At 35.5% G+C, this 26332-nt stretch overlaps 1 protein-coding gene across 3 annotated transcripts in view; it reads right to left on the bottom strand.

Annotated features, from left to right (window-relative positions):
• The window catches only part of LOC136342235 (inactive dipeptidyl peptidase 10), a 132498-nt gene that overhangs the window by 37866 nt on the left and 68300 nt on the right, over positions 1-26332 (bottom strand). Inside the window, exon 1 of one of the 3 annotated variants that reach the window (XM_066287835.1) lies at positions 1449-1744. The exons of the other annotated variants lie outside the window; for them this stretch is intronic. The gene's annotated coding sequence lies outside the window, so the exon portion shown is untranslated. Of the gene's footprint in view, positions 1-1448; positions 1745-26332 lie in introns of those variants that run through there. 3 annotated transcript variants of the gene reach the window in all.

Raw genomic sequence — 26332 nt, 5'->3', positions numbered from 1 at the left:
CTTTCCATTCTCTATTCAAAATTGCTATGGTTTTATTCCTTAGTTGAAACAAAAATAGGAACAAATAAATTCTTGTATTTGGTGAAATTCTCTACAACAAAATAAAAAAAGACTCATTAACTAATACCACTCTGTCATTGATACAGTAATAAAGTAACAATACAAATCAATCTGAGTGAACTTTGAGTTAACTCTTCCAAACCTGCGGCTAAGAAAGCGAGGATTGCCAGAATGGCCTGCACGATCACCAGATCTTACTCCACTAGAATTTCTCCAATAGTGATGTAAAAAATTAAAGAAACGATCTAGCTGTCTTAAAATGAAGAATGACGCTTGTGATTAGACCGGCTATGCCTCAAATGTTGATTAAGGTTAAAGGAATTTTTTATTTATTTATATTTATAGTTAGGATACTGCCAAGAGGTTCGTGACATGCATTTGAAAATCTCATAGAAAATTGAAATTGATTTGTTTTATTATTTTATTGCATTATCAATGATGAAATCGTATTAGTTATTAACTTTTAAATTTATTGTAGGGAACGACGTAAATTGCATAAATTTATTTTGTTCCTATTATTCTTTGCACCAACCATGGCAGTTTTGAATAAACAATGATATTGGGATAATATAAGCCCATTCCGCCAATTTAAAAATTTGGGGGTTGCCATCGTCCCGCAAAGGGGATGGAATTTAGTGACGAATTTTTTTCCTTACAGAATGTAATATGAGAATCTAAAATTAATGTGTTCCGATATTTTTTCCATTTATGACAAAATACGCCGATATTGACATTTTTCCGTTTGGCTGTTCGACCCTGTAGAATTTTATGAAAAAACTCATACCTGTTTTAAAAACGGCTTTAGGTTTTACCGTGTTTCAGAAAAATACAAAGGAGTGAAACACGGCATTTTCAATTTTTCTCTGAAGTTTCTGAACCAAGTCGAAAGTGATTTGGAAGGTAAAATCTTGTTTGGGTACTTTTTTACTTAGAATGGGATTACTTCTTGTGGATGAATACCTTGTGCTTCAAAAAAAACTTTCCAACTGCACAATTGCACCTTATGAGTTCGACACTTTGGGAAACCCCGAATGCAAAATGCCAATAGCGCCTTCGCTCGACTGGCTATCGATAAAGTCAATAAAATTATCTTCTTCCTGTTCGTATTGCAATGTTTGGTAGTAATACTGAATGAAGTTTATCAATAAGGCTATTCACGTGTCTAACCTAGATGGAAGTGAAGTAATTTCAAATATTTTTATAAGATATCCCCCCGCATTTTTCTCATTTCAAGAGAGCTTTTGATGTTTTTTTGCATATTTCATCACTCTTTGCGACATTGTCTTTTGAAGAGGAAAATGGACATTGAAAGCAGCGTAATAAAAATGGAGTGAAAAATTCGTACCTCAGCTGCACTCTATTAAAAATTCCAATATGACCAAGCTTACATGATATTTTACTATAAATTTTCATAAAATCCCTGACGCCAGTGGCCGAACTCCGCAGAACGACCGCACCGGAATTCTTTAGCATGCAGGCCTTAGGCCAGATTACTCAGTCCCGATTAAATTAGCATGTTATTGTGCACTAACTTTTTTTGAGTGTTTTAATACGAATCTGCGAACACTAGTGTGCTACGAACACTGATTTTCTGACAAAAACTACAAAGACAATCCGAAATTCGCGCCTGTAACGACGATGCGACGCAGCGATCGCGCATTCAACTCCAGCAGGAATCTCTTCGCTCGAGTGCTGCAACGTACACTGCGGTCCTGTACAAAGGAAACGGCTGTAGGTGAACTGTAGCAGGTGGGCGTGGTTTTTTTCTGACACGATCAGATTGATAAGTACATGATAGTTATAATTCATTGTATTCCGAACAATTACCCGAATACGCTTTACAAAGGGAGAACTCAATCAATGTCGGGTTAGAGATTTATTTGTGGACGAATGAGAATAGTAAATGATGGAGAGTGTAAGCAGGGTTCATGGCAGGTAACATTTTCAACTCTGCTAAGGCCGGCACAGGGCCGGTCTTAGCAACTCCGGCGCTATGAGCGAAACTTTTAAATACCGCCTCCCTACCCACCCAAGAAAACCGCCGACCAGGATAATTAGCCCCCCCCCCCCCCTGAAGCCGATACTATGCCGGTGATTTTTAAACCCAGCTTAGTCCGTTCTTATACAGGGTGATTTGTTGCGAATGGGAGATGGCAAAAGTCAAAATAGGAGACATTAACATATGACCCAACGTAACTTATAATAATGTTACGTGTTCAGAATTACAGGGTGTTAAAGGTTGAAATTTTGTTTCGAAATTATTAGTAAATGTGTGTGTTTTCATAGCATTAACATCAAAATTGGTACACTTAGGCTTTGTAAGATGGCAATCCATGATCCAATTTTTACGTAACTCTTAGAGGGTACTAGTTGCAACCTACCCCTTCAGTATGTTTGGTCATATTTTTTATGAGTGCAACTAAGGTCAGATTCTGTTCAATATAACGAAGGAGCGTCTATTTTTACCCAAAGAAGGTATTCACATTTAACTCCGATATCTCTCTTCATTTACGAGATTTTTACCTTCATGCGGGTCACTCGCATTGCAACGCATTACTTAACTATTATTACTTTAGCTTATCAAAGTAAGTAGACTATTTTTTTGTCAGTTGTTCTTTTTAAATAGAAAATTGTAATTGAACAGTAAAAATGCCAAGGCATAACGACTTTGCCTTCAGTGACATGCGCGATATGATTTGTGTTTTTGCTCAAATGAATTTTATAATGAGACTTATTTTCCATTTGTTCATGGCTTTTGATATTTTTAATTATTGTAAGATTTAACTTTTTTAATTAATTTTTTAAAATTAATAAAGGATTTCAAATGGTTCGGCACGAATTAACTTCTGGGTAAATATTCCGTAAAGGAAGAGAGATATCGGGAATAAAGAAGGATACTTTTTTTGAGTAAAAATAGACATATTTTTCATTATATCGAATAGAATTTGAGCTCGGTTGCACTCAGAAAAAAATATGACCAAGTACACCGAAGCGATGGGTTGTAACTAGCGCCTTTTCGGAGCTACATAAAAATTAGAACAAAATTCTCACTTGGCATTTTCCATACCCTAAGTATACCAATTTTGATGTTGATGCTATGAAAACACTAAAAACTAATAAGAAATTAAAAAAATTAACTTTTAACACTCTCTAATTCTAAAGCACGCAACATTGGCATTAAGTGTGTTGGGTCCAACCGTCATATTTTGATATCCCGTATCTCAGGTTTTGCCATGTTCCATTTCCAATAAATCACCCTGTATGAGTGTTAAAAATTATAACAAACTTCTGACCATGAAAAGTTTAGTAAAACGGATTTTTTCTGATAAGCTCCATACTGGACTAACTTACTAGGGGTAGTCGAAATTCTGGATGGTCTTGGGCTTAATTATAAATACAGGGAGGAAAAAATATTTTGCTATTTTGCTCAATGTGTTCCATACGAAATTTTGAGGGAAAACATCAACTCATTTTTATGCATAGGAATCCTGAGGGAAACCCGTTACTTTGACATGAAATTACTTTGGAAGATGTCTTAGAATGCCCAAAATATGGTTACAATGCATAGATGGGCTAAAGCGATGAGGACTTTTGAATTTTGAATCGATCAATTAACGAAAAAATCACCCGAAATATCAAACAACCAGATCTAATAAAGATAATAGATAGATTCTTTTTCATTCGTTGGCCAAGATAAAATATCATAAATTCCCAAATATGTTCCAAGGTGAAAAACACATTCTTCTCCACATTACTATCCAGAAAAGCTTTATCGGATTTTTGCCTTCAAAATTGTGTTATGAAATAATTTGAGCGAAATTGCATGATCTTTTTTCGTCCCTCTTTTACTGAATCAGGGAAAAAACCAGAACTCAGTCTGGAAATATATAAATACAAGGATCATTCAATAAGTAATGGGACTAATTGATATAGATCTCAAACTATTCTCTCAATCAATGCAAAATGTGTGCTAGCTTGGAACATTATAACATAATCCCCCCTCCCCATCCCTCCACACTGACACACTTCTTCCATCATTCCTCCAACTTTCAAAGGCCCTTGGCCTGAAATTTTTTTGGTTGCTGTTGGAGCCACATTTGCACCTAAATCGTGACTTCTTAGTTGGGGCCGTATTTTTTCTCACGTAGAGCGCCCTTAAGGGGACCAAACATATGGAAGTCTGCAAGGGCAAGATCGGGGCTGTAGGGAGGGTGCGCAAAAATTTCACAGCCCAGTTTTTTAATGCATTCTTAAGTTTTCTGTGCTGTATGCGGCCTCACATTATCGTGAAACAAAATCAAACGTTTTGGCAAAAGTCCACGGCATCGAGTGCGAATGGCAGGTTTTAATTTGGTTTTAAACATATCAGTGTAATATTGGCTGTTGAGCCAAGTCACGTCAGTGCAAGATTCAAGGGATGCACTTCGCTGTTAATCAACGACACTTTCGCGGCCATTTCTTATCTAAATCTTATTAATCAGCCGATTAGAAATCATCATACGGGTATCAAGTTGAAGTCCTAAAGCTTTTGTGCTGATTCATGAAACCGTTTTTTAGCCATTTCGATTTGTCTGGACACTTAATGGATGGCCCTCGTAGATGCGTCGGTGGATAACAGAAAAGTAGAAGAGTGAATATCGATTTGTTAACAATGACTTATTGTGTATCCAATGGAAAAAGTCACGATATGGTCGAGATTATAATTTTTTTCTACGACTGTCAGGATATTGCATTGTTAATACCTTAAATTTGAGATCGAAACACTTCCGATTTCCTTACAGTTTCACATCGGCTTCGAGCGCAACGATAAGGAAATGACTTTATTTCCCACTGCCTTCTACCGGTATCCAAAACCGACATCGAATTTTCAAGATTAAGGAAGTCAGTTTTATTTATTTTTTATTTGTAAAATTGCAGAAACTGTGTCTGACCCAAGTTGATACAAAAGACCATTTCCTGTAATCTATTTCCTAAGCGAATTTTCCCGCACGAATTGGTATGAGAGAAAGTCCTATAACTTAATAATCCTCTCTCAATACAGGAAGAAATTAATCCTGTTCTAATTATTGGACGAAACTGCAGTTTCATTGTAAAAAAATTGCTGCAGAGCAGAGGTTTCATTGCTCTGTTTTAATATCCTTTCATTGTGCCATATCCCTGCCCGGTTGAATTAATAAGGAGAAATCCATGAAATGTTAAAACTCCCGAGGGTAAAAATTACCACGCGTTTGGGATATAGTACGACCCACGGAAAGGACAAAACTGAATAACTGTAACAAATAGTGGGAGAATTGACCATAAGGATAAATATACCGGAAGACTCATTTGCAGTTATGGAATCTGCACGTTGGATTTACCGTCGGGAAGGAAAGGAAATCGTTTTCGGAAAAGAAAATTTTACAAAAATGGTGTAAATGGGAATCTTTCAGAGTCGTCGGTCTAGTTCTCGTTAACAATAAAACAGGGCCACGATCATCATTACCGAGTTTTGAAAGATGCATCAAATATTCACTTTTAATATTATCATGATTTGCAAAATTTAGAAAATTTTCCAAAAAACGAAAATGATTTTACGTGCGGTTTTTCCGAAGAGGGTTTCCTCACTTAACTGCACCAAATTAAAATTAATTTTTTTTTTTTATTTTCCCAAACTTGAAATCAATGCATCGTTAATTCGGCTTTGGAAGACGCCAAGGGGAGGTCATTATCACAAGCTATGCGCACGTGTACATGAAAAATATTCTAATAACGAATAGAGGGTGCTACTACTATCGTATCATACCGAATAGTTTTTCAGTTCTTCTTTAAACACTTCAACGGATTACCAGGATGGTCCCAAAAGTGCCCGACCTAAAACTTAAAGAAAAAAAAATTGTAAAATATCAAATCACTTCTCAACATAAGCTCCTTTGAGATTGACACAATTTTCCCCGCAACGTTCTACACCCTGTTTATAAAGCTTCGAATGTTTCAAAATAGGCATCAACCTGGGACTTCACCTCTCCATTATCGACAAATCTCTTTCCACCAGGGCCATTTTTGCAAGTTTGGAAATAGAAAATAATCTGAGGGGGCTAAATCTGGCGAAAACGGTGGGTGAGAAAAAACCAACCCGGGAATATCTCCGCACATAAATTTAAATCTATTTAGTAGAAAATCCTACACCTTTAAACACATGTAATGGGGCCATATCGCTGCCCGTGCTGGCTTCCGGGCAGGTCAATTTACTTTATATTTTCGAGAAGAATGCATCGCTGATACCCCAAAAAGACCCTTTCCTGGTAAAAAAACGTCAAACATTCATAGACACGTACTCAACATGGACTGTGATAACATTCAGCTTTCGAAATTCACCTCTGCTGATAGCTAAGTTTTTCATTCTATCGACGACCTTTAATACTCTCTTTTAGATGCAAAATTGGCTAAATAGGCTATTCCGAGCGTTTTCTCGTTTCCATGTTTCCCAGTGACATGAATGCCATAAGAAATAGGGTTTGCGCGTCTCACCAACTTATCTCTAGGAGAAGCTCAATCCAAATCTTCATCCTGGGAATTGACACCAAGATTGGGTTAAAATTCTTCACGCTTCTATTTCCACGACAAGTACAATCCGATCTTGTTCCTCCACAGTTTGCTAAGGAAATATGTCTAAATGAAAACTTAATTGGAAAAACACCATTTAACATGAAATGTACCTCGACTCCTCGAGTGATGTTGAGTAGGTCTACTTTCACTCTCCATGTAATTTTACACGTTTCCAATGCCCGAATTCCCTATTTTATGCGTGAGAACAAAGTTTTCAGACAGAGTTTTCGAGGGGTATGAAAATGACGTGTTTGCACGTAAACTAGCGTGAAATATTAAGATTAGGCATTAATCCATTGGTCCAATGAAGCCGGGCATATGCATAATCAATAGCATTAGATCCTGGTAAAAGCACTCCATCAATCTTGGACTACTGGGTGCATACATTGAAAAATGCTTTTAAAGCTGCTTAGTGAAATCTTACACAATTCTATAAGGTAATTTTAGGTCAACCACAAATGTTGCTATTTCAGTCCTCTACTGCTACGGATACTTATTCCATGCTTTCCGTCGCTCCCAATCCTTGCAAAGCTTTCGTCACAGCGATATTGCCCAGGCCTCAAAGCGTTTTTTCTTTTTTTTTTTTTAGTTTTCGAAAATGGTTCAGTTGGAGCCTTTGAAGTTGTTTGCCAAAACATGGAAATCGCCATTTCATTTACGAAACTCCTATTAAGTTTTCTGATGATATTTCCAACTCGTAAAATGTGTTTCCTTGTAGACGTTTTAGTGGCCTCCGAGTGGGATACTTGAAACTGGGGGAAATTGACGTTTAAGTCGGTTGGATATCCTGTATTTGTCGATTAATTAATCAACTGTACCTAGTTTCTCTTACACGATTACTCAATTTTGATCTCTAATTTATCGGATCTTTAATCGAATCGTTTACTGCTGAAAGGAGCTAAGCGGCTTTTAGTTCGTTTTGGGTTTGAAGAAAAAACAAACCGTTCGAAGCTGGGTCCACCGTTTAGCGCAGAAATGACCCCAATTCATTTTCGTGATGCAACGACATCCGAACCGTCAATAGCGCTTTAGAACCGAAAGGACCTTTTCAGGAACAACCACAAATTACTTGTGCCACGTGTTTTGATAATAATAATGCGAAAACTCAGCGCAGTTTGAGAATTCCTTGGAAATAGTAAACAAGCAAATAGTTTAGTTTCATCTTGTTAAGACATGTCGAGTGATACTAGTGGTAGCAACGTCCAAGAATGTGCAGAGACGGAGATGGATGTTACAAAAACAAAGCGAAGGGAGTAGGTAATGATTCAAAATACCAAAGAAATACAGGGCGTCTTTAGCTGAGTGCCCATAAGACGCGCTTAAAAACTGCTAAAGGTATAAAATAACCATTTAGCATGAAGCCGTTCGCGCCCATGATCTATTGATTAACAATATTTCCAAAATGGCAGCTCTTGTGGAAATACCGAAAATTGATAACAACTCTGTTATTTTAAATGGAACAGCCTCGTTTTTTATAGTTTTTTCAATCCCATGTCGAATTTCAGGTGAACTTTATATAACACACTGATGACCTAAAACGTCAACTTTCGGAGACGAAAAACGTTTTATGTCGATTTTGACAAAATCTTATACAGGGTGTTTGGTTTACCGATACACATCCGAAAGAGGGTGGTAGGTAAGATGATCGTGAATGTATTTGACCACATATACTATTATACAAAATGTCACGCATATCCAGATATCGCCATTTTTCCGAATTTTACCAAATTCGCTGTTTACTCAATTGTATTATAAGTTATAATAAAAACTTAATAGAACATTTCTGGTGACTCTATCGGTTTTCGCATTAACTTGAATATGTATTTTATCGATGTCCAGCATGTAGTAGTACCTGCATATGGAAAAAAATGTGATGCTTTAAAATTCCAAAAAAGAATTTCTCTAATATCAAACCTTGACTTTTAGGTGAATAAAGAGAAAGATGCAAATGGAAGAGTCATTCTAATATCTTTAAAAACTTCTTTGATATTATACAGGGCATCCCAGAATAAGGGGGTCAACGCTTAACCACATATTCCTTGGTTAAAAATATATCGATTCATGGTGATATACGAAATTTTCTCCTTCTGGAGATACAAGCTCTTAAAGTCTCACTTTCTTTTTAAGTTTTGCAGATAAATCGAAAACGGTTAGATAGATTTCTACGAAATTTAGTGTATAATCTTTCTGCTTCTCGGAGCACATTCGACGCGGCTTATTATGGTAAAACCACCAGGGGTAGTGGTCAATTGCTGCAAGGTCGAATGTTAAATACGCCAGAACTTTGTTATTCGTTCATGCAGACTGTTGGATTTAAAAAAAAATAAAATTCCCGGTCAGTTACGCAACTTTTTTATCTCTTATTGAATTTTGATTTGGAGCCTCCATTAGACGAAAAAAAAATTATTTTGATTTCTGGAAAACAAGTTACAAGGAATGCGACGCCTACGTTGAGTAATTAACAATGAACGCCGGCAAAGCTTGATAATGTTAGTGACTGCATTTGATTGATTAAATTTGCCAGATTTTAAGAAAATATTAAAAAATGTATACGTTTCGAGAAAAAACAGATATGTTGCTCACATTGGGATTTTGTCAGGGAAATTATCGTAACAGTGTTGGAGTTTATGCGGAAAGATTTCTGAATCGGCAAACTCCAAACTGGAAAATTTTTGCGCAATTGGAGAGAAACCCCCTCGAAACTGGCAACTTTGCTACTCAACGTTACCTATGTGGGCGCTATAAGGCACTACCGGTAAAACGGGAAGAAGAAATTTTGGAGAATCTGGAGCAGAATGCTCGTAATAGCATAAGAAGACTAGAACTTCAACTTAATACTCCAAAAACATCAGTGCATAGAACAACAAGAGAACAATCAATTCGTCCCTTTCATCTTCAGGCAGTTCAAGATATGAAAGAAACCGACTATCCACTTCGCTTGAATTTTTGTCGAACCATAAAGAATCATCAACGACTTGATCCCCGTTTTGTTAATAAAATTTTATTTACGAATGAATCATTCTTCACTCGAACGGGTATCTTCAACTTACATAATGAGCATGTCTACGCAGAAGGAAATCCTCATGCTACTGCTGTTAAGCATTACCAGCGAGAGATTCGGGTAAATGTTTGGATTGGTGTTATAGGAGACCATTTAGTTGGTCCATGTTCTTTGCCCCGTGCTCTTAAAGTCATTAGTTACCTCCAAATTCTCCAAAATGATTTGTTGGGGTTATTTGAAAAAATGTCCCTAGAAGTTCGAGGCGAAATGTGGTTTCAGCAGGATGGGGCTCCTGCTCATTTTGGATTAAACGTTAGGTATTATCTCCACGAGCAACTCCCAGAACGTTGGATAGGCAGAGGAAATGATGCTCCTCTTCAATGCCCACCTAGATCTCCAGATCTAACTCCCTGCGACTTTTCCATTTGGGGCACGCTAAAATCTCGTGTATATGCTGTTCCTATTCAAAATGAAGACCACCTAAGAAATAGAATTTTGCAAGCAGCTGATGGAATGCGCAATGATCCAATGATGTTGGGGAGATTAAAATTTCATTTTCTTCGACGCGTGAATCTCTGTATTCGAGAACGGGGTGGTCACGTTGAGCACATATGAAATGAATGGTTTATTGAAATGTATGTTTTTATTTCCTTTTGGAGGATATGTATTGACTGACATTATCAACAATTTTAATTTTTTTCGTCTAATGGAGGCTCCAATCAAAATTCAATAAGAGATAAAAAAAAAAAGATGCGTAACTGACCGGGAATTTCATTTAAAAAAAAACCAACCGTCAGCTTGAACGAATAACAAAGTTCTGGTGTATTTAACATTCGACCTTGCAGCAATTGACCACTACCCCTGGTGGTTTTACCATAATAAGCTCCGTCGAATGTGCCCCGAGAAGCAGAAAGATTATACACCAAATTTCGTAGAAATCTATCTAACCATTTTCGACTTATCTGCAAAACTTTAAAAAAAAGTGAGACTTTAAGAGCTTGTATCTCCAGAAGGAGACAATTTCGTATATAAGTATATCACCATGAATCGATATATTTTTGACCAAGGAATATGTGGTTAAGCGTTGACCCCCTCATTCCGGGACACCCTGTATAAAAAAATTGTTATAGTGGAACTAACAAAGGTAAGACACCGGAATTTTTCCAATGGGAAATCAAAACGTCGCACTTCATTCTTCTCAATTTCAACTTTGATGCTTATCTACAGGGCGTTCTGCAAAATAAATTGAACTGGACCGACGCAAAAGTGCCAAAAAACATTTTCTTCGAACGGGACACCTCATTCTTTTCTTTCGTGGGCAAAAGGCCACTTCACTCCCTATTCAACCGCTTACCATTTTCTTATTCTTACATAAGAATTGTCGTCAGTTATTTCAAAGTGAAAGTTTCTTTCCTTTTTCGCAAAACACAAAAATCCACTTAAGCAATTTCGGAAATAATCGATTCAATTCGTCTAGACTGTGCAACAACATGGCCTATTAGCAGATAGTTAGCGTTTGCCAGAAATGAAAGAAATTGAGGATGATTTAATTTCTCCTAACTGACTTCCTGTATCTGCTTCATCGGCTAGCAGAGACGACCAGTCTTAAGGGTCAATTTAAACGATTGTTAATAAATTGGGTTACTCACTGTGCCGGGGGCCAAATATTTCGATTACTCAGTTCTAAACAGTAGTAAATTGAAAAAAGTTATATCCCGGCAATACCTCAACTGTTGAATTTGTTTCGTGTAACTGAATGTTGAGAATAGAATAAATTGGGGTTATGATATGCCCATTTTTCAATAAAGACATGCATAAATAGACGCATCGGAAAAGACCGAGGATTTTTTTGTAAATATGTAGATGAGACCTCTATCAAAATTTATTAGAAAAACCATTTATACTGTTAGAAGATATTTCACACACAACAAAACTAAGCTTTTTGTTAGCAGATTTCTAAATTATATTGACTTACTCATCAGTCGTAAATGTAGCTAAAAACATCCTTCTTTCAACTTAGCAAAACTTCCCAGCGGCCAAAAATGATGAAATCTGATACAAAACATGGCCTCCACGGTTATTTATTACTGCCCTAATGTTGTCGTCCATAGTAAAAATATTATTGTTAATTTCAACTTGTGGCATTCTGCCTCATTCCTCTGACAAAAATCGAAATGCACGGTGAATCTTAGCCATATGTGACGAAACTCTTTTTTTAAGTATGTCCCAGACCTGCTCAATTGGATTCAAATCTGGAGATTGTGCTGGCCATAGCGATGCGACGATTCATTCGTTGGTCAACCGGTCTTTCACATTACCAGTGGACGAGCAACATCATGCATAAGATGACGGTTTTGACCAACAGAGCCAGCAAATTGTCGGACTGTAGTGTCAAGAATGACATCGATGTATTGTCGAGCTTATAGGAATCGATTTGGAACAAAGAGGTCGGTTCGGCCGTCAATTATTATTTCGGCCTATACCATTATTGCTCTACTTCTATATGAATAACTTTCTTGGATGTGTCGTAAACGTTCAACATTTTCAGATCGTCTCCACATTTTCGTTCGGTAAGAATCTGGGTGAAATCGAAATCTCGATTCGTCAGTGTATAAAACTGTAGTCAAATCGATTCCATTGCAATGTCGATATTTTTGATACCACTGCAATTTTGCAGCGTGATTGCTTTTGGATAGAGTTGGATATCCCAATGATCTTCGGCTATGAAGATTGACTTCACGTAAACGATTTCCAACAGCATTTTGGCTTATAGTCACACAGTGTGCCCAATGCAATTCTGCAATCAATTCAGATGCCGTAATTGGAGATGGCCTTCTAGCTGTCAAAACGAAAAATTTATTTTCCGGGTGTAATGCATCCACCTCCTGGATATTGTTCAGACGGAGCTCCAGTTCCCCTAAAGAGCCTCCATAATCGGTTGATTTGACACTTTGGGAAACCTCCATGCACTCAGCAACTTTTTCACATCCGCAAGAGAATGACTTATTTTTAGATTTTTCTCAATCAATTGAAATATATACACAAAGTGAAGACTTACACTAATATAATACAGGGTGTGCGGATTTGGAGTGTTTTGACAGGAAAATCCCATGTCCCGGCTAGACAGGGAAAAACTAGCATACATGTCAAAAGCTCGGTTTTTGAAAGAATATTAATGGAGAAAATCGTATTTTCATATTTTTACAATCCACGGCGTTAGAGGGCGTTTTTCACATTTCGGCCATTCTCAAAATTCCTCATAACTTTTTTGTTTATGACAATATTGAAGCAAAGCAAAGACATTCCTAATGCACTTTATCGATTTGATTCCAGTGGCGTGCTTGATTTTTCGCTACAAAATACCATTTTGTCAGAAACCGACGTAACTTTTTCATTTTTAATAAAAATCACAGTCGGCAATTACTTCAAAAAAGGTCCATTTTAACCATTTTCAACAATGTAAGTATGTCTATAGTTATTTTCAAAAATAAGCGATATGTTTGGATCTTCTAAAACTTCTCCAATTACATTTTTTTCTTCGATTTTGTTATCTTCATTTAAATGATTGTAATGTTGTGGTCTAAATTTTTGAAGCTTCCATAATTTTATAAATTGCAAAAGCACGCCACTGGAATCATATCGAAAAAGTGCATTAAGAATGTTTTTATTTTACTTCAGTATTGTTATAAACAAAAAAGTTGTGAGGAATTTTAAAAATGATTCAAATTTGAAAATGCCCTCTAGCACTGTGGACTGTAAAAATTTCTAAATACGGTTTTCACCATTAATATTTTCTCAAAAATCGAGCTATTGACATGTATGCTAGTTTTTCCCTATCTAACCGAGAAGTGAGATTTTCCTGTTAAAACATTTCAAATCCGAACACCCTGTACAGTGTAATATACAATTGAAGAAATTACTTCTTATCGATTTTATACTTTTTTAAAAGTATCCTTGGAATTCCCCGATGTGTGTATATCACTTAGATGTTTGCCTTTAGCCCGATCTTTTTCCGCGTATTATACAGGGTGTTGAGAGAGATAATTGAAAAATAAGTTCAGCTTAATTAATAGAGTAACATGCTAAAGTCTGCAATTTTTTAATTGCCGGTTGTCGAAGTTCACAACTCCGTGAAGCTTAAAAATGGCATCTTGAAATCTTTGGGCACTAGCTTCTCAAACTAGCTGAAAGTCTTTCGATGGACCACAACTCATAACATTTTATGCCACAGTTGTCTCTTTGGACGAAGATTTTTATTGTCTCAACAACATTTGATTCATCAGGTCAACCTATACAAGCTGGCCGTTGAGTGTGGAAAGCACTGCTGACCGCAATGTGTATGAACTATGAACAAACATCTAATAAATTGTAAGCTAAGGATAGCCGATCTTTTCTATTCCCTCGACTCGTGACGCCGCAAGTCACGTACCAAATCTTGCCTCGTGGGAATCCGACTTAATGCTAGCTTGCAGTTTCGCGGACATCATTTTGAAACGAATTAAATTAGAGTGACACGCTATTCATATTTTATGTTCTTATAAAAGGTTTTTCTTTTCAATTTAATACACCTCGACAGTAAAGCTAAGTAAATATACTACAGGGTGTCCTGTTGAGGATGTGAAGCGACGGTGTCTCGGAGATAAGTTAATAAGTGAAATAAATTCCTTTGAAATATCATATAACACGATACCCCCAGGAATGCATGATTTTTTGTGTCCCGATCATGATAAAGGAAATGGAAATGCGGTGGCGAGCTCACATTAATCTGATTTGACGCACCAAGCCGCGATTTCTCGATAAATAAAAACGATAATGCAGAGAGAATAATGTATCAAAATCATTTAAAAGGGGGCAAAATGAGAATATCTGAAGCTTGATTTGCAAGGAAATGGGAAGAAGGAAAACCATTATTTTTCTCACAAAAAGTCATTCGTCTTTGCTGCTACTTATAGGACATAGACATCCAGCAAATGCGTGCAGCTTGCTGCAATTTCTTTTCTTGTTTTTCGACGAATAAGCTAGAAATCATCTTGACATCATTTTGAAGCTGGAAACCGCACTAAAGTGGTTAATCAACATTTAAATTAATTCTTACATTCTCTATACCTCGTTTCCGCCTATCTTTGACTCTAACCATGGGCAAATATATTTAATTTTCCCATCGAATGCGAATTTATCCACTATTTCAATATGGAAATTGAGCGGAACTATAATGAATAGAAATATTTCATCCCCGAATTGAAATAACAGGCACATCATATGTCTAAAGCAAACTTCGGAACTCCAAGTGAAAACTTTTGGGAGATGGATGTGACTTGATCTGAACTTTAAGCTGTTTCGTGATTTGCTTATTCCATTGCACGGTCAAACCAAAGTTTCTATGACATCCCAGGTATTTCGCATAAGTATATTTATGTCCAGCGATGTAAAAATAGCCCTAAAAAGTTGTTGGACGGTTGCTCCAACAACGCTACCACGACTCATTGACGAGAAAAATCCGTTTTTTGAGGACGACTCCAACTTCGTAGACTACCTTGAATTAGCCATAGTTCACCTTAATGATGGAAAAACTAGTCGTCGCTATAAACTACAAAAAAAAAATAGCCAAAAATGTCTAGACGCCGAAGAAACTTTCCAGTAATTCGATATATCGAAAATGTTAAAATATCTCATTAATGGTAAATTTCTATGTGCTTTGAAGGGAGTTATGCCTTTATCATCGCAAACGCAATAAAACATGTGTTAAAACAAGAGCAACGAATGTAGAGCATGGATAATTTTGTGGTTTTTGGCTCAGAATTTAACCGAAATGAACTTTAGATGAAGAGTATTATTTTGCGATGAGGCACGTTTCACACGTAATGACTATTTTAACAGGGAAACAGTCACATCTGCTATGTTAAAAATCTCCATGCATTGATTTCGAAAAAAATTCAGCTACGATTTTCGTATAAAGTTGACTGGCATAATTCATAATCGACACGGTGGGGCCCTTCCCCGTTTCGGTTTAAACGTACATCAGTGACCCGCCAACCAATGGATTGGAAGAGAGAGTCCGGTTTCCCGGCCCCCTCGCTCCCCAGAACTCAGTCCACTTGAGTTTTTTCATAGGGATGTATCAAATCGTTAGTTTATGTTAAATATTACAATATTAAAAATGTCTTGAGGTCACCCTCTTTGCCGATAAACTCTTGTAATTGATTGCTTTAGGCAGTGGATATTGTTTCTGTTTATGTCTAGGTCCTAAGTTATGTTCTTTTTAGACTCATATACATAGACCTAATCTCCGTGTGTTTAGTCGTTCATAAAGCGTCTAAGAAGTTCGGTAACCATCACTAAGCTTTAGTTTTCTTCCCCCTTCGTTAAATTGCAACTCTTATACTTTTATAATTTTTTCGTGTGTGTTACTCTAATCACCCTTTCTTTACACAGTGAATTTCACAGCAGTTTATAATAGACCAATTCGTGATCAAAAAGGACTTTTCGAAAAGTTAATGTCAGCATTTATACACGTAGAAACCGCCCGTGGCACCTTCCATAGGATTCGTCAATCCATGAATCGACTGTGCAATGCTTGTGTCGAGGAAAATGGCCGAAATTTTGAAAATTTGTTATAAAATATTTATCATTTGTTTTCTATCTATTTTATATTGATTCGCGTGAATTTACATAAAACGCCAGGTGATAGTGGATTTTGTTGTTATATGACTCTCATTTCTTCCAGTCAAAATCGTTAATTTGCAGACAGATCTAATTAGACAAAAGATATTTTTCTCCACGTCTTCTAGCTGTACTGAAAGAAGAATAAATTAATTCTTCCTGAAAAATTTTAAAAAGTCGCACTTGAAAACCTACATCAGTTTTTGATAGGCATGGGACTAGGAAATTACTTTTTATCTTAACTGCTTTTAAAACTTTTCATTACAAATTGATATAATACCAAAAAAACATATTCATATTTAAAAAGTCAATAACGTACAGTTTTTTTCCCAATTACAAATATTCCGTTGAATGGCCACAGGGACGCCTCTGGTGTAGCTGGACATAATCTGTCTACTTCAGAGCATGGTTATTATCTCACCATAGTGAATTCCTAATATCGTGTGCTTAATCCAAACCGTTTTTAAAATATTAAAAAAATAAATAATTATACTCTGTATCTTAAAAACGAAGCGATTTCGAATCTGACTTTACTCGATCAAAATATTTTTTTAATGTATTAGGGGTACAAATAAGTTTCCGCCGTTTTCTATAAAAAAATTGGAATTAATTGTGAAAGAACGGGATATTACGTTTTATTCAAAGTATTGCCCATCAACGGCCACTACTTTTTCCCATCTTTCTGGCAGCATTCGGATACCACGGCGAAAAAACTCTTCATCTTTTGAAGCTATCCATGAATCGACCCAATTTTTGGTATCTTCATATGATGTAAAGCGCTGCTCAGACAGACCGTGTGCCATTGATCGAAACAAGTGGTAGTCGGATGGGGCAAGGTCTGGTGAATATGGCGGGTGGGGTAGGACTTCCCAAATAAGTGTTTCCAAATAGGTTTTAACCGGTGCCGCAACATGCGGACGAGCATTATCATGTAGGAGAATAATCTTGTCATGTCTAGAGTAGTAATGAGCGCGTTTTTCCTTGAGTGCTCGGCTCAATCTCATTAATTGTGTTCGGTAGAGAGTTCCAGTAATAGTTTCGTTCGATTTGAGCAACTCATAATATACAACACCAAGTTGATCCCACCAAATACACAACATGAGTTTTTTTCCATGAATATTTGATTTGGCTACTGATGTTGAAACATGGCCAGGTGGACCCCATGATTTCTTCTTCTTTGGGTTATCATAATGGATCCATTTTTCATCCCCAGTGACTACACGATGCAAAAAACCCTTTGTTTTATGCCTGGCAAGCAGCATTTCACTCATGCAAATTCAGCAACATTTTGAACCACTGCAATCGCACTGCATGTCTAACTCATTTTTCATGTGATTTTCCGTGATAATTTCATTATTTAGATGAACTCGAAGTTTGATAACTATTCTATTTTAAGTTGCCCAAGGGAAGAGCTGACCCAATCCAAACCGAGCTTCATATTTAAAGGAAATTCATATTTTAATGCATATTCGTGCAGAATCTATTGAAATTTTAATTTTCCGCAGTCAGACTGACAATTAGAGGTACGTGTATGTCAACTAAACAAGTCCCAGCGTTCCCTTCACAGATGCTACCACTTGCCATGTTAAATGTTACCTTGACCTTAACGTTGACCTTTACATATACAGGGTTCGCCATTACTCCGGCCTTGGTTCCTGGTGTCTTTGTATAAGTATCAATACGAAATGTTTAGGACAGTACTCATTTATATTGGAAAGCTGCATGATTTAATAATATTTTTGTTTATACAGAGTGTTCCGTTTTCGCTGGACAGCATAAAGTTATAATTTTTTAAATAGCAACCCATAATTTTTTTTATGCCATTTGGTTAAACCTTAATTTAGAAGGAAAATACATTAAATATTTTTTAAATTGGTTGCAGCGTTGCCATATTAGAGAAATTTCTTTAAAAATGCAGCGTCAGAAAAAAATTATCACAAAACTGGTGTTTTTTGAAATTTTGAAATTTGTTTTTGTAAAGTAGTAAATGAAAGTCAGAGGTACTTAAAAACTTTAAAACATTTTTTTAATGTATCATACTTTTTTTGTATAAGAGCGCTAATTTGCAAATTTTACAAATTGCTGAAACTCGTTTTTTTTAAATGGTACCCATGATTTTTTTCAAGTCCCTCTAATGTAGTTTTTAATTCTCTATTAATTTGCAATAACATCTTATCATCTAACATTTACAGTTATGGAGATATTTACAAAATTTCAATCAAATTGCAACAGGCATTATTATAATTAACATTTACAGTTTTAGAGATACTTTTAAAGTAAACTTTAGTTAAACTAAAGAATAATAAAAAACAACAAAATAAAAAAAAAAAAGATATTAATTTAACAAGTACTCGAAATGTGCGCGAATCTTTAGGACGAAGACTTGCTACATCAAAACGGACAAAATTTCGAGTACTTGTTAAATTAATATCTTTTTTTTTTTTATTTTGTTGTTTTTTATTATTCTTTAGTTTAACTAAAGTTTACTTTAAAAGTATCTCTAAAACTGTAAATGTTAATTATAATAATGCCTGTTGCAATTTGATTGAAATTTTGTAAATATCTCCATAACTGTAAATGTTAGATGATAAGATGTTATTGCAAATTAATAGAGAATTAAAAACTACATTAGAGGGACTTGAAAAAAATCATGGGTACCATTTAAAAAAAACGAGTTTCAGCAATTTGTAAAATTTGCAAATTAGCGCTCTTATACAAAAAAAGTATGGTACATTAAAAAAATGTTTTAAAGTTTTTAAGTACCTCTGACTTTCATTTACTACTTTACAAAAACAAATTTCAAAATTTCAAAAAACACCAGTTTTGTGATAATTTTTTTCTGACGCTGCATTTTTAAAGAAATTTCTCTAATATGGCAACGCTGCAACCAATTTAAAAAATATTTAATGTATTTTCCTTCTAAATTAAGGTTTAACCAAATGGCATAAAAAAAATTATGGGTTGCTATTTAAAAAATTATAACTTTATGCTGTCCAGCGAAAACGGAACACTCTGTATAAACAAAAATATTATTAAATCATGCAGCTTTCCAATATAAATGAGTACTGTCCTAAACATTTCGTATTGATACTTATATAAAGACACCAGGAACCAAGGCCGGAGTAATGGCAAACCCTGTATAACAATTTTATTCAAGTTTATGTCGGTATTAATATCATGAATCAAAACTCATAATTACACGTTGGTTATGCGTAGGTACCAACTACACAGTGACCTAAAAAAGACTAAAATTCCAAGCATTTTTTTCCCTAAAAAAATTTCTGGGGTTTCCAATTCACCGTCAAAACACCGTTTATACAAGGCGGCCCAAAAATAAAACTGAATTTCAGTTTTTTTCATTGAAATTTTTATGGGGGGCATTTCGAATTCCATCCTCACCGTAGGGATATCAAAAACTAGAAGAACTGCGAAGAAGATTGAATGGAAGCACATTGCGTGATTTTCAAAAATTTGAATCTTCGGACTCCTAAAGATATTCGGAAAAAAAACGAAAAATTAAAAATTCCGTTTTTATTTTTTTTAAGCCCAAAAGCACAAGCACATTTACATTGCCAGTCGGTCCCAGCTACACGATGACGTTTCCGGATTTGCCATCCGACGTTTCGTCTTTCGGCTGGCCACCATCAACTTTATTTTTTCTTATGGGCACCAAATAGGATTTTTTGGCGGAAAAATAGTGCGTTTCATTCTGATTTCATTGATATTTAACTTCTTATTGTTTGTTTTTTCAAATTCCCGAATATTTAATTGAAAAAAAATGTCCCTTTCGTTCGTTTTGACTTAATCGAAAGATTTTGTTTTATGAGCATTACATGTCAGAACTTGTCAAACGAGATCAGCGCGCGCAAATTTACTATGACGATGAGTTTTCCAAATATAGAATACAACTGAATTTAATTCGGAATTCGATAGGAACTATACAAAGACGACTAAAATGTATTTTGGATTATATCTGGAAAAGCAACAGCCGCATAGAACATTTAAAATTTTAAATAAACATTTACCTAATTTTGGTGCTTTTCAAAATCCTATGATAAAGCATGCAAGCAGTATAGAAGAACATACTAGAAATAATTTATTCACAGAAGTAAAACTAAATTTCATCTTAAAAAAAACATAATATTATTTATTTATTTTAATCTTTGCTCTACAGGTATATGAGGGCTATTAACCTTTAGATCCTTCTGCCCTTGAAGGTATTTCATCAGTACATTTATACAGGGTGTCCCAGGATGAAGTGTTCGCCTAGAATATCTTTTCGATTGATGATAAAAAAAAAAGCTAAAACACGTAAACTTTGATAGGGGAGAGAACATTATTTGGTGAAAAATGTGTTTTCGAAATATCATCCCTCTACCCCTGGGAACCATCCCTTTGAAATTTTCATATTTTTAGAGGGGTTATGTTATGCTTCGTCTCAAAGGTAACTTTATACTCTACATGATGAAGCTTTTATTTTTTATTTTTATACGTCGGTCTCCTTGCAATAAAATAAAAACCACATAACTTGATTCTAACCAAGAATGTTATTGTAATAAATCCCGAAAGTGTACAGTTAGACTCAAAACGTCTCGACGTCGCCAATGTACCAATAAAAATGATATTTTTCAAATTCCATTTAAAATTGATAAACCATAATTATTTCGAAGGAACAATTTATTGACATTTTCCTCTGCACTTAGCGGTTTTAGAACTTCGTGACATCCCTTTGCAGTTCTTTCAATTTTTAATTTGATTAAAATGCTCTACACATTACAAGAGAGAATGGAGTTTGTGAGTCTGTATTACAAAAACAATAGTTCTGTAATAGAGGCAGCTCGTATTTTCAATTTAAATCATCCTGACAAAATGGCGTGCAGCCTTTAAGTATCTAAGTTTCTAATGAAAATCAATGAGACAGGTTTCGTTCAAAATAAGAAATGTGAAGTCGACCGACTAATGAAAAATGATGAAGTCCAATCGCGGTTCTGGGACATCTTCAAATGGATAACGAAACGTCTGTACAAAAAATTGCTGAGGAATCTGGTATTTCAAAAAGTACTTATCACGGAATTTTAAATGTAGTAAAATTTCATTTTTATGTCGTAAAACCAATACAGAAATTAAAGAAGGATGATGTCGACTATCGATTAGAATTCTGCGAATCCTTTAGCACTATTTAAACAGACATTTGTTATATAATGCAACATTTTTTGACGAATATTCGTTCTATTTAAATGGTGAAATTAACAGAAGTGATAATCCTTACTGAAGTGACATCCATCCTCATTTGTTTCGAGAGACCCATATTCAACAACCTCAAAAACTGAACTTTTAGGCAGCGATTTTGGGTGATTACATTGTTAGACCATTTTTCGTTCCAGGGAACTTTGAATAGAGAAAACTATCTGCCATTTCTGCTAAACGCCATATTTCCCAGAATAACTAAAATTCTTGAACAAGCTCCCCGCTTCTTTTAACAAGAATGAGTTTTTCAACAAGATGGATCGCCTCAACACTGCACTCCTACTCTTTGACAATTTCTACGTGAAAAATTCCCTGGACGGTGGATTAGCAGGAAAGGTGTAATGGAGTGGCCCGCGAGATCTCCTGATTTTAGTCCCCTGGAGTTTTTCTTATGGGGACATATGAAGATTAAAATCTATGACACTCGGATTCTCCAGAAGAGTCACGTACACGAATTGTCGAAGAGTGCAGGTCAACAACACTTGAAATATTGGAAAATGTGCGGCGACGTTTTGAGGATCCGCTATTCATGTGCTCGGAAGTCAATGGAGGTCACTTTCGTCATTTCTTACGATAAAATAAACAAAATATCAGCAAAAATGGTTAAAATCAAGTTATTTGGTTTTTGTTTAATTTTCACGAAACAAACGTATAAAAATAAAAAATATGGACTTGATCATGTAGAGAATAATATTACCTTTCAAACGAGGTATAACGTCACTCTTCGTCCAATTCGAAAATTTAAACAGGTAGTTGCTAAGGGTTGAAGGATGGCACTTCGAAACCAACTTTTTCAGCAAATGATGTCCTCGTCTCTATCAAATTGACGTGTTTTACCGTTTTCTTCTTTAATAACTGTCAATTCAGGGTGGACTCTTTTCTCCGGGACACCTTGTGTACAATGTTTTGGACTATTTAGCTTATTAAAAAAAATGTTCGAAGAGAGTTGAGCTGGGAAATCAAAAGCGGGACTCTTTTGTAAATCTGTTTATGCAGCGATGAACCAGTCCGATCCAGTTGTGAGGGTTTTTCCCATTTTTCCTGTAATTGTATCAGTCTCTCTGTTATCTTTACCATGTTGGTGTGTTCGTAAAGCATTTGGTTAAAAGGATTGTTTAGTGGGTTGTTTAGATGTCTAATCTTTGTAATTAGTCTTGGTGGGATTTATCCTGTAATTCGTACGTATTGTGCTGTCTTTTCTTTTGTGTTTATTCTCCGTATATGTCGATAGTCTAATAGGAGCTTGCAGATTGCTTTATATGTAGGATCCGTTTGTCAGATCGCTGCAATATTTTGTAAATATTAATTAATAAGTATAATTGTTGCCGTCTGACCAAATCGAGATGCAAATAGGAGGATGTACATTGTAAAGTAACTATAATTTAGGCTAGGTTAGGGGAATAAAGAGTGAGGGGACCCAGATGATACGCCCATGTGTATGGTCACTGAGTTCATGTGATTCGTAGCATTACTGGAATTTTCCCAGTAATTATCCTTGGTTGAGAGCCGCATGAAGTAAAAGAAAGTCGAGCATCTCTTTGTTAGAACCAGGAAAGAGGGTCGAAGGACAGTCGACAACGGTTCTGACAAAGGATGATTTATGATGTTCAGATATGGTTGGCCACCCCGAAGTAAATGCCTAGCGGCGGTTCCGGGGAGATCCAGGGTGAAGAGAGGAGGGTTTTAGTGGGTAGGCGTCCCATTCAGGGACGAATCCCACGTAACCCGGTCGCTCGAACATCGGACCGGGTACCTTTCGAAGGTTTCCCTCCTCTATAAAAAAAAAAAAAAAGATATGGTTGGCCACATGGCGGATCGGGTATCGGTCTCTGGTTAGGGTACGCCGCTGGTTTATTGCCTCAGAAAGTAGCATTTATGGTATTGAAGAAATTGGCACGCTCTCTTTTTTCTCGAGGTGACGATTCGGTGAGGTGTCGGGAGTGTCGTGAAGGAACGCAAGTATCCTCTTAGTTAAGTTAGTAAGTAAGCCCCTAATTGTAACAGCTCAGAAATAAAACCCTAGACAAGTTAAGAAAGAAAAGAAAAAGCTTACATATAAACAGGATATTTCATAAATATATTGACAAACATTCAGGGGATGTAAAATTCGTTAAAAAAAGTATTTAAAATGAATAAAGTTAAGTTCGAAATCGATTTGTTTCCAAGATACAGAGTGTTTCATTTTTAATTTTAAACATTGTTTTTAAATATTTTAAAAACGGCTTAGGATACGGACATCAAATTCGGGACACTCTTTGACGGGATAAATGTGCTCGTTCCTGAGTAGGCAGAATATTTCCATTTATACCAGTGGCGTCTGTACTGGTATTCAATGGAATTTTTTTCATGATAAACATGGTACGTTACTGAGTTTTTCTAATATGAATATTTCTTTCATAGTGTTCCATTAATTCTTAGTAAAAAAAAGCCTCTTTATTTTTGCTGTTCAAGTAGCCGTTTTGGAGATAAAAACTATTTCTAGTTCATGTGCCTACGAAAAAAAAACGGTATACGTTTCCAAATGCGTTTTCTTAGAATTATTTAGGAGAAATTTATTTTATTTTATTTTAGTACAGGTGAAGGACATGAAGACAAACATTTTTTGTCCAATAAATTGTCCGCAAATTAACGATTTTGATTAAAAGAAATAAGACTCATATGATAACAAAATGTGCTATAATCTAAAATTTTATGTAAATGCACATAAATGAATATGAAATAGATGGAAAACAAATAATACATATTTTATAGCAAATTTTCAAAATTTCGGCCATTTTCCTCGGTACAAGCATTGCACCTTTGGTTGACGGATTCAAGAACCCTATGGAAGATTGCAGGAATAGTTTTCATATATATATATATATAAATATTATAATTACCCTTGTAAGGAATTCTTCTTGATCGCCAATTGGCTGACTATTCTAAATTAACGATTTGATATATCCCCATAAAAAAAAATCAAGAGAAATGATGTCTGGAAAATGAGAAGGCCAAGGAACCGGCCCTCCCCTTCGAATCCATTGGTTGGGAGATCTCTGATGTAAATGCTGCCGTACGTTTAAACCAGAATGGGTAGGAACCCCATCGTGTTTAAACCACGTGTTTCTTCTAATGGCTAAAGAAATATCTTCTAATAATATAGGTATGATTTCACGCAGAAAAGTAAGATAATTGGCAACGTTCAAACCAGCGGGAAGCATATAAACTAATATGTGCTCACCAATTATGCCAGCCCACACATTTATAGAAAATTGTTCCTGAAATTTTTTCGAAATCACTGCGTGACGATTTTGATCCTGTCAGATTTCCGAACCAATGAACTGGAAGGAGAGGCCCGGTTTCCTGGCCTCCTCATTCTCCAGACCTCAATCCACTTGATTTTTTTTATGGAGGTATACCAAATCGTTAGTTTGTAACAAACCAATTTGTGATCAAGAAGAACTTCTTATAAGGCTAGTCTCGACATTTACGTACACAGAAACTATTTCTGGAATTTTTCATACGGTTCGTGAATCTATTAATCGACGGTGCAATGCTTGTGTCCTGGAAACTGGCCGAAATTTTGAAAATTTGTTATAAGATATTTATCATTTGTTTTCTATTTTATATTGATTTATGTGCATTTATATAAAACATTAAATTAAATAGTACATTTTGTTATCATGTGAGTTTTTTATTTGTTCAAGTCGAAATCGTTAATTTGCAGACAATTTTTTGGACAAAAATGTTTGTCTGTATGTCCTCCATGTGTACTAAAATAAAATAAAATTAATTTCTCCTAAATAGTTCTAAGAAAACGCACTTTGAAACGTTATACCGCTTTTTTTGGTAGGTACATGAATCAGAAATAGTTTTTATATCAAAAACGGCTACTTGAACTACAAAACACTAAAAGGCCTTTTTTATTATAAATTTATTGAATATTACGAAAAAGATATTTATATAAAAAAGCCAGTGGCGTACCATTTTTTTTCCTCAAAAAACATCACATTGAATGACTGCACAGACGCCACTGATGTAAATGCAAATATTCTGCCTACTCAAGAATGTGCGCATTTTCCCCACCGTAATGAGACCCGAATTTTATGTCTGTTCCGAAACCGTTTTTGAAATATAAGAAAAATTATTAAAAATTAAACACCCTGTATCTTGGAAGCGAAGAGGTTTCGAACCTAACTTTATTCGCTGTAAATACTTATTTTTATGAACACTCTGCATCTCCTGAAAATTTGTCGGTATGTTTATGAAACGCCCGATATTTTAGTTGCCATTTTTGTGCTAAAAGCCTTGTCTTTATATGTACAGGGTGTCCCATTTTCGTTGTAATCGTGGGATATCTCGGACATTAACAAAGATAAAGAGATGCGGTTTTCGCGAACCTGTGTCACTTTTTAGTGAAACTAATGATGACGTTAACAGAATTGATCCAGCTATCTTAGTTTTTGCACTACAGGGCGTTTTTGAAAATATTGTATTTTGGGACCCCCCCTATAATTTGAATATGTGTTAAGTTATTGAAAATGTATAAACGGTGTCGGATAGAGATTTTTACGAAGAATCCAGTGGCATACTCAGATTTTATTTATAATTCTTAATTTTCGAGATATGGACCAAACTTATGTTTTTTTTAATGGGACAACCTGTATATTTTTACTTATTTTGATTCCCCTAATTTTCCCCATTCCAAAGATGCTAAACTCGATATGGTTATTTCAAATAATAATGACAATAATTGACATTTTCTGAAAGAGGATATTACGTAGTGTGCCATGATCAACA

Source organism: Euwallacea fornicatus, chromosome 11, assembly GCF_040115645.1.
Source record: "Euwallacea fornicatus isolate EFF26 chromosome 11, ASM4011564v1, whole genome shotgun sequence".
NCBI lineage: Eukaryota > Metazoa > Arthropoda > Insecta > Coleoptera > Curculionidae > Euwallacea > Euwallacea fornicatus.
Note: the sequence above shows the minus strand (reverse complement) of the source record. Positions and strands in the feature narration are given on the sequence as shown.